We start from the raw sequence: 15301 nt of genomic DNA on the forward strand, positions 1-15301 counted from the left end.
CCTTGGAGAACTTGATCTTAGCCCCAAACTTCAGACTGAATCTCCAACTGTCTTACCCATCTCCACATAGATACAGAAGTCATCGGTACCTCCAACTCCCAAATTAAGTTTATTGTTTTCCCACTCCTCAGTCCCACAAAGCCAGCTCCTCTTCCTGTCCTGTATTTCTGTTAATGGCCATTGCAAACACACTTCTGAGAACTAAGAGAATCAAAAGTTTTAAAATACTATATATTCTTCTCTATGCCTTGCTCCTACCCAATCAGCTATTGTTTCTAAATACCAATAATACATATTTCTTATATCCACTTCCCTGTTGTTCAGGTACACCACTGCTCTTCTAATTCAGGCTCTCATTTCTCCTGCCCAAATGATTTCAGCAGTCTTCCTAGAGTTCAGCTTGAGTTTTGTCTCTGGCCTGCCTGTGCCTGCCAAGATAAGTAAAAATTCCTCACCTCAGTCGTTAAGCCTTTTCTCAATATGACACCAGCCAAGCTTTCTATCTTCCTAAAGTAAGGCAGCACAAAAAAATAGAAAGGGCAAGGATGTGGTGTCAGGAAGATTCCAATTCAAATCTTGACTCCATCACTTGCCCATGACCTCAAAAACCTCCATTTTATTGTCCATAAATCCTGACTAATTATACCTACCATAGAGGGTTATCTTAAAGATTAGAAATAACATCTGTCAAGAGCCTAGCACATAAAAGAGAGAAATAAAGACTGGCTATTATTATTTCCCTAACTGGATGTAATGTTCAAGCCAATTTCGATCTCAGACATGGCCCGTTCATTCCTACTTCAGACCTTTGTTCCATAACCTGGATCACATATCACCCTGGTTTGCAATTTCTGCCACATTCCTTAAGTACGAGCTCAAAAGCTACCTACTGCAGGAAAAATTCCATGACTGCTCATCCTTTGCAGGTACTGAGTGCACCCCTGGACTCCACAATGTTGTGTACTTCCTTAGGATTGTACCTACTATAGATAGTTCTGCATTTATGTTACACACTTTTGTCACACTAGACTATAAAGCTCTTTGTCTCCTTCACAGTGGTTTAAGAGCATAAACTTTGGAGTCACGTAGACCTGGATCAAATCAAATAACTTTGGTCAAGTTACTTAACCTCTTTGTGCCTCAGTTTCCACATCTGTCTAGCAGAGACTACAATCGTACCTACTACTCCATAAGGTTTTGTGAGGGTTAGAAGAAACAACACATGTAAAGGACATAGCATGGTACTTTGTGCACAGAAGGTGCTCAAAAATGTTGGTTATTTTTACTATTTTTTATCAACTGAATATGTGCCTTGCATATACTAGGCACTCAATATTTGTTGAAGTTAATTGAATGTTTATTGGATTTAATTAAATTTGGGGTGAATAGCTACATGTTTTCTCTCCTGAGAATGTAATATTTGACATTGATCTCTAGACATAACAAATCGAGAAATAGAGAGATACAGCTATGGTGGTGTCATTCGCTATTTGAGGTTAATTGAATGAAATCATGTGTCAGGATTGGCTAAAGACATTTCTATTGAAATGTCAAGCCTAGGTGTCAAATCTGATCTGTAATCTTGTCCACCACCTTTTCAATAATAAATTCAACCGTTCAGACTGCAAATTTCCCTTCAATTCTAACAAACTATGCAGACACCAAATTTAGGGATGGGTTTTCTGGTTACTTTCTTTTTCTAGATTCAGTCTTTTGACTTAGTTTTGAATTTTCTAGGGCATTTGGTGTTCTGATGTGCAGAACTATAAAAAAACTAAAATTTATCAGTAAGAACTTTCTTTGACAAGAAAACAGAGACATAGTCGTTTATCTTCATATATATAAATATTTGTGCATGTGTGAGTGTGTATGCCTGAGCACACAAGCCAGGGTAATATTGGTCAGAGAAGTCATTTGACAGCAAATCCAGAGAGTGAAAGGAGAATAGGGATATCTATAAAGGCAGCATTTAACCATATTTGACTGTTATTAACAAGAATATAAACTTGCAATTTTTAATTTCATCATTCCTTTTTCAATTGATATATAATTGACATACAACTTTATATTGGTTTCAGGTGTACAACATAATGATTTGATATTTGTATATATTGCAGAATGATATCACAATAAATCTAGTTAACATCCATCACTACACATAGTACCAGAATTTTTTTTCTTGTGATGAGAACTTTTAAGATTTACTCTCTCCGCAACTTTCAAATATGAAATACAGTATCACTGACTGTAGTCACCGTGCTGTACATTACAACTCCATGACTTATTTATTTTATAACTGGAAGCTTGTACCTTTTGATTTCCTTCACCCATTTCTTCTGCCCCCACTTCCCCACCTCTGTCATCCACCAATATGTTCTCTGTATCTATGAGTTTGGTTTTTCTTTTATTTTTGTTTTTGTTTTTAGATTCCACATGTGAGATTGTACGGTATTTGTCTTTCTCGGTCTGAGTTATTTCACTTAGCACAATGCCTTCATAGTCCATCCGTGTTGTCACAAATAGCAAGATTTCATTTTTTTATGGCTGAATAATAGAATATTGTGACATATATTATATATATATATATCTCACATTTTCTTTAGCCATTCATCTGTTGATAAGCACTTAGTTTGTTTCCGTATCTTGACTATTATAAATAATGCTACGATGAACATGGGGGTGAATATATCTTTACAAGTTAAGTATTTTCATTTTATTCAAATGAATACCCAGAAGTGGGATTGCTGGATCATATGGCGATTCTATTTTTAACTTTTTGAGGAACTACCATACTGTTTTCCGAAGTAGTGGCTGCACTAAATTTACATATTCACCAACAATGTACAAGGGTTCCCTTTGCTCCATGTCCTCATCAGCACTTGTTATCTCTTGTCTCTTTGATAATAACCATTATGACAAGTGTGAGGTGACATCTCCCTGTGGTTTTGATTTGCATTTCCCTGCTGATTAGCCATATAGAGCATCTTTTCATGTACCTGTTGTTCATCTGCATGTCTTCTTTGGAAAAATGTTAAATTACAGTTTTTGAGTGAAGCCCTAAGGCAAACTGATAGCAGCAACTAGAGTAAGTTATGTGACGGGACTCCAAGAAGCAGATTTTCAAAGGAGTAATACAGACCAGTTATGTGATTCTTCACATAACTTCACCAAAGATCCTTCAACCTGGTCACTGATATGAAAGAATTGAGAGATTGTAGTTTCAAAGGATTTGAGGGGAAGACTTTTGAGGAGAGAACAGGCAGTGGGAATGCAGAGGTAGCTTCTTCCTTACCTCAAGCTAGTGAGAGAGGGGCTTTGAGGAGAGCTACATATGTGCTTCAGAATTTGGACACCGGAGTAGTCTGAGACTGGAATTGGGCCTGGAAAAAGTACAGCAGCTTCTGTTCTGAGTATCTGACGGGACTCGTGAAATTAAGTATTCCTTGCTCTAAAAGGGGAGCCAAAGATTAGTGAATCCCAGGAACTAGTTGTGGGACCCATGTCAATAGTATTCTACTCTTCGACTTAAGGTGGGAAGATATATAATATTTGCTTATACATACATAAAATATCTCTACAGAGGTACAGAAGAGACTGTTAACACTGGCTGTCAATATGGAAGGAAACTAATGACAGGGAGTAAGAGGGAGACTTATCAGTTGTAGTCTCTTATACTTTTAAAATTTCGAACATTTTTTTAAAGAAAATATTCGTGGTTTTATTGTATCATGAGGCATTGAAACGTCTGAACAAATCAATATCTGGGTGGTGAGGCAGCTGCTTTCCCCTTCACTTCTTTGGGTTACTAGAGCAACTTGTCAGTAAAAAATGTGACTATACGAACCATTCAAAAAAATATATTTTTTAAAATAAAGAATAGGTATTTCCCTTTTTAAAAAAAGAAATTAAAATGGAAGGAATCCTCCTAAGAGAGTGGCCTGAAGGAGTGAGTGAAGTCCAAAGAAAGAAGAGTATTTGGCTGGGAACCAAAGATGAGGGGACCTTGGGAGTGGCCAGCTGAAGGGGAGGCAAGACACACATCCAGGGAGTTGCAGCTATGGAAGCCAGGCAGGAGATCCTTTAAAGAAGCCAGGGAAATACCCCAAGAGAAAGAGTTGGCTTGAAACATCCACCTTACAACAGTAGCAGTGAGGTGAGAATGTTCTCATAAGCCTCACAGCTCCTCCCTGCCTCCCCGACTTCCTGCCTTCCACGCCGGGAAGGGCAGCAAACCTGAGGAAATGGAGATAGTCCAAACAGAAAAAGAAAAGCACCTTGCTCCCTCCTGGAAGGAGACAGCAAAAATGCAGGAAGCCCTAGATAGGAGAGGGTAGAAGTCACACCTTTGGGTAAAGATAGAAATGTTGATTCATATATTGCGCTGGACATTTCGTTACTGAATTAACACTGTTTGTCAGCTAACGTGAGTTCAGACTTTTTATTAACTAAAATTGATCAGAAAAGTCATGGGAACTTCTTGAGTTTTATCCAGGAGTAAGAGAAGGATTTCCCTCACAGAATGGATATAGAAGGACAGGAGAAGAACAAAGTAAAGTTGTTTTTATTATCACACCCCTGAGTCTTGCTTATTCAGCATGCAGTTACATGACCTTTACCACAAGTAGAGATAGATCCTGAGAGAACTTGAGCCAGCAAAGAGTGACAGTGGAGTTAGAAAAGCAGAAAATCAGTCATAGGTGCATTAGTAACATTCCACAGGCAAGAATGGAATGATCAACAGTGGGGAAAGAAAGAGAAGAGGGAGAAGAAGCAAGAAGACATAACAGCAGAAGCAATAGCAGACGTAATCCGCCTTTGGAGAAAGGAGTTAAAGAAAAAATTAAAGATTAGTAGCAACAGTCCAGAAAAGTTCAGTGACTTAAAAAAAACCCTAAAAACCAATTTTTAAAAGAGGCAACCATTTGCAACAAACTTGAGGGCATTATGCTAAGTGAAATAAGTCAAACAGAGGAAGACAAATACTGTATGTTCACAAGAGATACATGTATCAAGTAATTATATTGTACACCTAAAACGAATACAACGTTATATGTCAATTATATCTCAATAAAAAATAATTTAAAATTTTTTCTAAATGGCAAGATGCTCTACATCACCAGCAATCAGGGAAAGACAAAATAAAAACCATAATAAGAACTGTCTCACACCCACCAGATTGGCAAAAAATTTAAAAGTCTGATAATAACACATGTTGGCAAAGACGTGAAGCAATGGGAATTTTTTTTTCACTTCTGATAGCTATGTAAATTGGTTCAATGATTTGGGAGAATGCTTTGGAAATAGGCAGTAAAGTTGAAGATGTGCCTATGACCCAACAAGTTCACTGAAAGTGGTCCACATTCTCAAACTCGTTGTTATTGAACCACAGTAACATAAAGAGCTTGTGCAAGGATGTAAATCAATTACATCAGTAAGCACACTGCCTAGGTGAGCTGACTTTTTTTTTTTTTTTGAGATAAAACTTTCTTGATGAAAGAAATGGTACAATGGGACTTCCCTGGTGGCGCAGTGGATAAGATTCCGCACTCTCAATGCAGGGGGCCTGGGTTCGACCCCTGATCAGGGAACTGGATCCCACATGCATGCCGCGACAAAGACCTGGTGCAAACAAATAAGTAAATAAATAAATAAAAAGAAATGATACGTTGATTTATATTCTGATACAAGCTCCTTATCTCACCTCAGACTTGTATTAAATAGTTAACTTCTATAAGAAACCCAAGTACAAGAGATTTTATGAAAACATTGCTTATAATCTCAAAAATAGGAAATAATAGGTCCATCAGCAGGAGAATGGGTAAGTAAGCTGGGGAATATTCATACAATAAAATACTAAGCAACAATGAAAATAAATTAAAGGATAAATCTCACAAACGTAGTTTTTAAAAAGCAAATTGCAAAAGGATATATACATAATACCACTTCCATGAAGCTTAAAAACATGTGCAATATTGGTATAGCTTACTCAGGAATACACACAAATGTAGCAAAATATTTTTAAGTATCAAGGAATAAAAAAAACTGAATTTGGAAATGCGATTACCTCTGAAGGAGCAGAAAGGGAATCAATACGTGGTAGGGGTGACCACAAGAAGCTTCAATTTCCTGTGACGATAATGTTTTTATTTCTCAAGCTGGGTGTGGATATACAGATGTTTGTATTATTATTTTTCATAGCGTTTTTATATCCAAAATATTAAATAATATATGTTAAACAAAAAAACAAACAATTTAAAAATCTATGTGGGGAATGGGAGGAAGAACAGCAAGATGGAAGAGTAAAAGAGCACAAGAATGTAATTTCACCCAGTAGAAATGATATCCTACAAAGCTGGGGCTCAAGAAACTTTTCAACTTTACAACACTGGACAGATAGGTACAGTCATTCTTTTCATCAGAGTTTAAGCCAAGAACAAGCAGTAGTAACTTCCTTGGGCGTAAATTAGCTGCAGTTCAAGTAAGGAGCAACCGTCACCTAGGGGATGCTAGTGTAGAATCAACTTGAATGGTCTCCTGATTCAAAGCTGCTGTCCCATAGCAGCAAAGAGAGGTCATCCTATCACCTCAGCCCAGCCCCTCCTCTACCTACATTCCTATGAGAGGAAGATGTGTCAGTGAAAAAGCAGTACAGCTGGTTCTAACTGCAAAGAATCTCAAAGATAATGTTAACATTGTCCACATTTTGATTAGCTCAAGACAAAAATTAAATTGTCTTCTCTGGCATTTATTAATTGCACTCTTATTACATCTTTGGGGTTTTTTTGGTCAAAAATTTCCTAGGCCTAAATGTCGCATGAAAAGTCTTTAGTTTCGCTTTAGACTTATTTTATGTGACTTAAAAAAAATCAAGATACTAAAACTGGAAAAACTACAAATTTGATTTTTAAGTATACATTTCTCTAATAATAAAATACCTATTTTAAGTAAAAAAAAAAAAGAATGGTCAAAAAGTGGACCTATTTGAAAAGTAGAGAATCAAGTATTAGTGACTTTAAATAAATAGAAAATATATTTCAGAAGCTTAAAAACGTTAATATTGCAGATAGTATTTTCCAAAGATGGCTGTACCAATATATTTCATCCTACATGCTTTTCTTTTTTTTTTTTTTTTTTTTTTTTTTTGCAGTATGCGAGCCTCTCACTGCTGTGGCCTCTCCCGTCGCGGAGCGCAGGCTCCGGATGCTCAGGCTCAGCGGCCATGGCTCACGGGCCCAGCCGCTCCGTGGCATGTGGGATCTTCCCGGACCGGGGCACGAACCCGTGTCCCCTGCATCGGCAGGCGGACTCTCAACCACTGCGCCACCAGGGAAGCCCCCTACATGCTTTTCTTAAAATGGGATGTTGACATTCCTCTCTTGAGAGGTGGGGTCTGTGTACCCTCTTCTTGAGCTTAGATGGACTTTTGTAACTGCCTCTACCAACAGAATACAGCAGAAGTGATGCAATGTGATTTCAGACGTTAGGTCATAAAAAGCAATATCACTTCTGCTTGGTGCTCTGTCTCTAGGGACATGTGCCTTGGGAATCCTTGTCTGACATGCAAAAAAAGTCCACTTGAAGCTGCCATGCTGGAAGACCACATAGAGATAGAGATGCCCAAGGAGCCCCAGGTATTCCTGCTCCCAATTGTTTAATAGTCTTTCCAGCATTAACCACCAGACACATGAAAAAGTGATGGTTCCAGATGATTCCAGTCCTGATCTGTATTAATCAGGGTCTAATAGAACCAATGGGATGTGTAAATATGTATATATAATAAAAATAAAATAGTTAATAAAATGTTATCTATAAATGTATGTGTATTTTCTGTATATGTTACACACACACAGATATATATATGTATATATATATATATATATATATATATATATATGTAGAGAGAGAGAGAGAGAGAGAGAGAGAGAGAGAGAGAGAGAGATTTAAGGAACTAGCTCACACAGCTGTGGAGCCTGGCAAGTCCAATGTCTGAGAGTAGGCCAGCAGGCTGGAGACCCAGGGAAGAATTGAAGTTGCAGCTTCAGCTCAGAGATAGTCTGCTGGCAGAATTCCCTCTTCTTGGTGGGACCTCAGTCTGTTTTCTCTTAAGATCTTCAACTGATTGGATGAGGCTCATCCACATCATGGAGGGTGATCTGCTTTACTCAAAATCTATTGATTTGATGTTAATCTTATCTAAGGAATACCTTCATAGCAATATCTAGACTGGCGTTTGATGAAATATCTGGGTACTGTGGCCAAACCAAGTTGACACATAAAATTAACCATCACACCAGGCTTTAAGCCACCCCGGCTAACATCACTGGAGCAGAGACAAGTCCTGCCCAAACTGTACAATTGTGAGTAAAATATTGTTATTTAAGCTACTAAATTTCAAGGATAATTTGTTGTGCAGCATTAATAATGGGACATTAAATTTGTAAAATGTAGTTAGTCTTCTTGGATATATGCATTTGTTACATCATTCACTTTTATTTTCACATTTGTTTTAGGCAAAAGTGATACTAAAACTTTATAATGTCCAGTAAGGTTTGGAGCCGATCAGAATGGAGCAGGGTCAGAGGCTCTCCTTTGGGGCTGGGGATAAACTCCTTAGTTGTTAGGTCTTGGGAATCAGTTTGCTGAGGGACAGCAGTTATTCAGCAGCTAGTGTAGAACTATTTTAATATTTAAACAACTAAACCAGTACAGACTAGTTAGACATCAGCTAAGAATTACGCACAATTATTGCAGTGTTTGCAATGGGATTTAGCCCATTTGTTTAATCATCCCAATAGCCCTAGGAGAAATACATGGCAAGAATTTGCCTTTGGTAAGAATACACTGGACCACCTCAGCAGAATCTATTTTTCACTGGACAAACCTGTAGGTATAACTCTAAGTATTATGTTTCTCATGATGGATGCCACTCAGTCCTGAGACCATGACTCAGCTCAGAGGAATTGCGCTGGGATTTTGAGATTCTGTGAGGACACACGATGAGGCTCACTGCTGATCAGAAATACATAATGTAAGAATACACTTTAAAGTTCTCTGAAAATTCAGCCATTCAAGTCACAGATAGAATCCACCAATAAGGCAGCAGTGTTTGTCTACCTCAGTGAAAAGAGGACTTAGGATTTGAGCTCACCCATGGCTCAGAATCTCACTCTTCTTTTTTTTTTTTAATAAATTTATTTATTTTATTTTGGGCTGCGTTGGGTCTGCATTGCTGCGTACGGGCTTTCTCTCATTGTGGCGAGTGGGGGCTACTCTTCGCTGCGGTGTGGTGGCTTCTCTTGTTGCAGAACACGGGTTCTAGGCACACGGGCTTCAGTAGTTGTGGCACGTGGGCTCAGTAGTTGTGGCTCCTGGGCTCTAGAGGGCAGGCTCGGTAGTTGCGGTGCATGGGCTTAGTTGCTCCATGGCATGTGGGATCTTCCCGGACCAGGGATCGAACCTGTGTCCCCTGCAATGGCAGGCAGATTCTTAACTGCTGTGCCACCAGGAAGTCCCTCTCACTCTCCTTAAATGTGAAAAGTTACTGGACCATTGCAGAAAGCCATAGCTTGGAAGAAAAGAAATCCTCATTAAACAGGGTCTAGCAAAATGAAAACAAAGACCTTCACTTCACTCAATTTACTTACAACCTCTTGTTGAGTAAATATTAAAACATTATTTTTGCCTTATTGCTAGGTAAAAGATTTAACCCTGTCGGAGAAGGTGAGACATCACTCTTAAGAAAGCGATCAGAGAGGTTTTCAATGTATGTTGCAGCTAAATGAATTTAGCAGCAAACAACCCAAAGAGGCACAAACTTACTTTTGGATGGTCTGGAAATTTATTTTCTAACTTTAAAAAGGATCTTAACGGGAATTCCCTGGCAGTCCAGTGGACAGGACTCAGCGTTTTCACTGCGGGGACCTGGGTTCCATCCCTGGTTGGGGAACTAAGAGCCCACAAGCCTCGTAGCACAGCCAAAAAAAAAAAAAAAAAAAAAAAGATCTTAACATCCCCACTCCAAATAATCTATAGATACAATTAACACTGAGTTTGCACAAACCAGTTGCTGAGAATGAAATTCTTGTGATAAAATACCTCAGGATTCATAAGGACTTGAAACTGTCATATTTGAACAGCAGGGTATTGTTGGTTCAAATCATATCTGATTCCAAACTCTCTACTCACACCCACTTGCCCTATGACTCTTAAACAAGGAATTTAACCTGGATGGACCTAGTGTTAGCAGGGATTCTGGTTTTAGGGTGTATTTCTATTTTTGTGGTATGGGATATGACTCAAAGATGTGATGGAACTGTAGGGCAAACAGTTAAAATCAGTGGTAGGACCTACACTTTCTCCTATCCTGTTTTTGGGTTATTGGTTCATAGTGGTTGGTAAAGGTAGCTAGGAGTTAGGAAGCTGTAATGTGTAAAGTTGACATGAAAAGGACAAACGTGCCCTTCACAAAGGGCATGCCCTTCTTTGCAATCACAAGAAAATGTAGACCTGTTTAACATAGTGCTATGCATTTAGCTCTAACAATTAATAAAAACTCATTGAATGGATGGATGGATGAAGTCATTCCATCAGTGAAGTAGGCTAGGAGAACTAGCTGGAAGTCTAAGGAAGAACAAAATCCATTTCTTAAATATCTGGTTGTTCAGATCAAAGGAGCTTTGGGGAAATTGAATTATCTGGAAAATTGCTTCAAATCCACATTTTACTTTTGATAGATAATCCCTCTCTTAAGATGAGTACTGAAGTTCTCTTGGAATAGAGCCAGGCAATGACATTAGATAGTTTCATCCTTCCTCTATTTCTGGTAAGGTCAAAAGCAAACCAGGATTTAGCACAAACCTGAGGCTGACATTTTTTTTTTAACATAGAGGATTAGAATCATAGATTCATTCATTGTAGCAATTGTGAGACATTAGAAACAATGGGTACATCTCAAAAACATTGTTTAATAAAAACATTGTTGGGTGTGAAAAAGCAACTTGCTTAAACAGATGTCTACACTCTGACATTTATGTAAATTAAAAAAATGATTCTATACTTACTCTGTGGGTACATGTATATATACAAGTATACAACAATACATAAAAATGATAAACTCTGGTGTTGGGGAGCAGATCTGGATCAGGGTGAGGCTGACTTTTGATCATTTTATCTCTGTGATTTACTTCTATCTTCCTAGTTTTCCTCAACAAGATTTATGAATGAGACAACCAATATATTTAAATCTAAGTACTAAGCCTTTCCCATTTTCCCCAAATTAAGTTTTATACTTGTTAAGAACAAAAGTACTTCTGAAATGTGTGATTTTGAAAAGTTTCTAAGCCTTAAAAATTATATTTTCCTGTATTTAATCTCCAAGAATCTTCAAAGATTAGTCTCTTTTAATGTTGAGTACCTTCTTTTTGGTATTTTACCTACTGGCATTGCTTGTAAATAGCTTAGCTAACAGACATGGTAATCCCTTTACTGTACAAAGGCAAGCCCTGTTTCTTAGAACACTCTTAAAGAGAAAAACATCACTCTTTAGAGCATCTCTCGGTTTCAGTGCTGATTTATGGACTAATTATACAAATGAAATGTGTGATGAAATATCTTATAGCAAGACAGGTGCAATTTTTTTAAAACCTGAAGAATATAAGTCAGAATGAGGTTATATGTAACCAAACCAGGTTATGTTTTGCAAGGGGTAAACCATCCTATGTACAGGCAGTGGAAAATTTTAAACTCTTGACAGGACATTTTCTGTGGCCATTCCAAAAATAGAAAAAGGCAGCTGGGAAGAAGACCCACAGGTTTTAATGAGGCTTATCAGCCACTACAAACACTCCTGGAATCCCAGGATTGAGTGCTCCCCACCTGTTGAACAAGAAATGAGAACATGTGAGCATTTGGTTACAAATCCTAGTGCATGAACAGAAGGTCCACATAATATTATAAGGGGGCAAAAGCAGCTGGAACTGTGCGACAGAAAAACTGACAGGAAGAAATGAGAATGATGGTGAAGAGGTAGCTGGTTTGGAAATATAAGTGATTGCATATATCAAGCATGAATTGAAAAATTTGTGCAAAGCAAACACATAAACTGATGTAACATATGTCGACAATTATTTTACATATATAAGTGGTTCTGGTACAACTATTACATATGTATTTTATATAACTAATATATGTATTTATATGGTGTACACTATATAAATAGCTCTTGTATAAACTCTAATAACCTCTGTTATTCACAGACATTGTCTTGTTTAATTCTCATGAAAACCTGAGCTGTATTAGCATCATAGGGATGAGGAAAGGTGAAGTGGCTTGCTCTCAGTCACAGGTTGGAGGGTGGTAGAGCTGGCACTGGACACTCCACCTTCTGAATCCAGAACATATTCCTCTTCTACTACACAGTGTGGTTGCTCAAAGCAGTTAGATGTGGGAATTCCCTGGAGGTCCAGTGGTTAGGACTCAGCACTTCCACTGCAGGAGGTACGGGTTCGATCCCTGGTGGGGGAACTAAGATCTGTGGTGCAGCCAGAAAAAAAAAAAAAAAAGCAGTTAGATGCTCTTTCGAAAGAACACTGGGATGTGGATTTCTGAATAAAAAGGATATGAGTGACTAAGTGAGAAATAGTTGGATTTTGCTGAATTTAGGATTCCTCTCTTCCCCCGAGCTCTCTAGTCACCTTTTTTTTTTTTTTTAACTGAAGTGTAGTTCTAGTCACCTTTTAACCTGCACACACCGGTGATAAAGGAAGTGTATATCTCTGGATGTTCATATGCAGCTCTCTGCCCTTGACCTCTGGTCAATAACTTTAACCCCGAGTTCAGGCCAAAATGAAGGAGCAATTTATTAGTTCTCCATTTTGAAATGTAGTTAGAGTTTACATGCAGTTAATATTATAAAACTTTGCATTTGTCCTGTGAACAGTTTACTTTTAGCACGAATGTTTGCTATTAGTCGAATATAAACAATTTATATTTGTGATTCTTGTCAGAAGTAGTAATATCAATTATGCACTGAAAATTTTGTGTTCGTGAGGCAGACTATAAAAGATTTATAGGCGCTTGGATATTAGGACAAAGGGGAAAAGTGAGGAACATTCTTGAGAAAGGACAAAAACCAAAAACCACCCCCGTCTCCCATAATATGTTCCCATAGAGGTTACAGAGTTTTCAGGGACAATTCTGAGTTGAGTGGGAATAGAAAGCATAGAATAATTCCTAGACCTCTCCTGTTCAGCCTCACCCTATTAAAAATAATGTATGACACACACACGCACACGAAATAACCATTAGGACATTGGATATTAACTGACATAATTTCACGATGGTTCTGTATTAGATACCGAAAATGGGTTTTACTAAATAACCTTAACCTAATGTGGATACTCTTGAATCTGGGAGAATTTATTTTTAAATCACCTCTTAAATTCCTCCCACAAAAAGCAACCATGACCTTCAACAAAAGCATTTTCATTGAATTGTTTACAGAAGATAATATCAGTTTTAAAAATACATTTAATACAAACTTACACCCATAAATGTCTTTTGGTATCTGGAAAGCTGACCTAGTGATATTAACAGAAATGTAGATTAGATTCCTGGAATAAATTTCTGGTTACATCAGCGACTCCTTGTGCATGCTTAAGCAAGTTATTTAATCTCTTAGTATCTTAGTTTCCCCACCTATAAAATGGGGGTAATAATATTTGCTATTAGATAATGTCAACAAAGCACTTGGAGAAGTCAGATGAAAGGTGCCAGAAGTATTTTGTTGTCTGAGGCATGACCTCATACTGTCTGAAAAAATGGACTTTACCAGGGTTGCTGATTATTCCAGCGCCTTATTTCCAAACTTTTCTTGTTCAATTGCCTTTTGGCTTTATTCATTTCTATTTATAGTCTTTATGTATTTTAACTTCATTGTTCTGTTTGTGTTGTTTTGAGGAGAGTTGGTGCTTTGAGGAAACCATGATTTAATTTGTCTTATGTTTGGTTTGTTCATTTATTTAAACTCATATGCTTATGTCTAAGATTTGAAACAAATGAAAAGTCACTTAAACAACCTTCTAATTATAGGAGACAGCTATAGCTATGAGAGTGATATTAGCCTTATCTATCCATCTCTCTTATTTGCATTATTTATATTTTATTTCATTATAAAAGTTAATTTTTAGCATGCACAGATGCATATTCCTCCCTGCACACTCTGTGAAAGATTTAAGGCAGATGTTGAGACTGCTGTAAATTTTGATGTTTGTGTCCCTTTTCTAGAGAAATGAGATAACATGCTATAAGGCAAAAGATTAGTTACTTAGAACTAAATCTGAGCTAAATCTACAGTCCAATCAGCTTACACACACTGATCTCAAGACAAATGTTAAGGGTAGAAGGGCTACTTCAGTAATAACCCACATGACTCAAAGAGCAGAGCTGCTGATTCAATAACAGTAAAAACTTAGAGGTGAAGTCAGAAGTAGGAGGTTGGCTACATTTCCTGAACATGAAAGTACTTCATTCCCTCTGTCTGTCAACCTGCTTGTCCAAGGCTAATAAAAATATTTCAGAGAAGCAAACCTTTGGTCTTTGGAACCTACCAGTTAACAACAGAAAATTTTATCCTTTGGGACTATTTCCAAAGGGAAAGATTTTACTGGAATTTGCTCACTAAGATGTTGTATTTCAAGTGGCAAGTATTATATCACTCAAACCCAGCTTGAGTCATCTGTTGAACAATGGACAGATTATTGGCTACAAGAGATAAAGACTCTTTCAGAGGCAACATCAAACAAATACTTTGGGCTTTACAGTATTTTCAGATATTACAACCTTTGTCAATTTTATAGAGTCAGCATTGACAGAGATTTAATTCAACCTACCTCTAGTTCAACCTACATTCAAATTTTGGAAATCAGAACCACAGTAGGCCTTTGTTGTTAGAAAGATATTCTTCCTAATAGAGTTTCAAATGTTTTTACCAGCTTTTATCTCTATAGAGAAGCATAAATTTCATCAGATAATGAAGTGATCTTATAGGTCATACACTATGTTTCCTTAACTTACACCCATCATATGTTATGGTTTATAAGATATGGTTTAATATCATTTTCACTTCTTAAGAAGTAGATATTATTATAGGATAGAATGTAGCATGATGGTTAAAAAGGTAGGCTCTGGATCAGATGATCTGTGTTCAAATTCTGTCTCCACCAGTTACTAACAGTATAGCTTTGTATCTTTGTTTCCTTATCTATAACAGTCAGATAGTAGTAGTATTTACTTCAAAGCATTA

The sequence above is a fragment of the Mesoplodon mirus genome (assembly GCF_964341445.2).
Source record: "Mesoplodon mirus genome assembly, chromosome: 3".
Lineage (NCBI taxonomy): Eukaryota > Metazoa > Chordata > Mammalia > Artiodactyla > Ziphiidae > Mesoplodon > Mesoplodon mirus.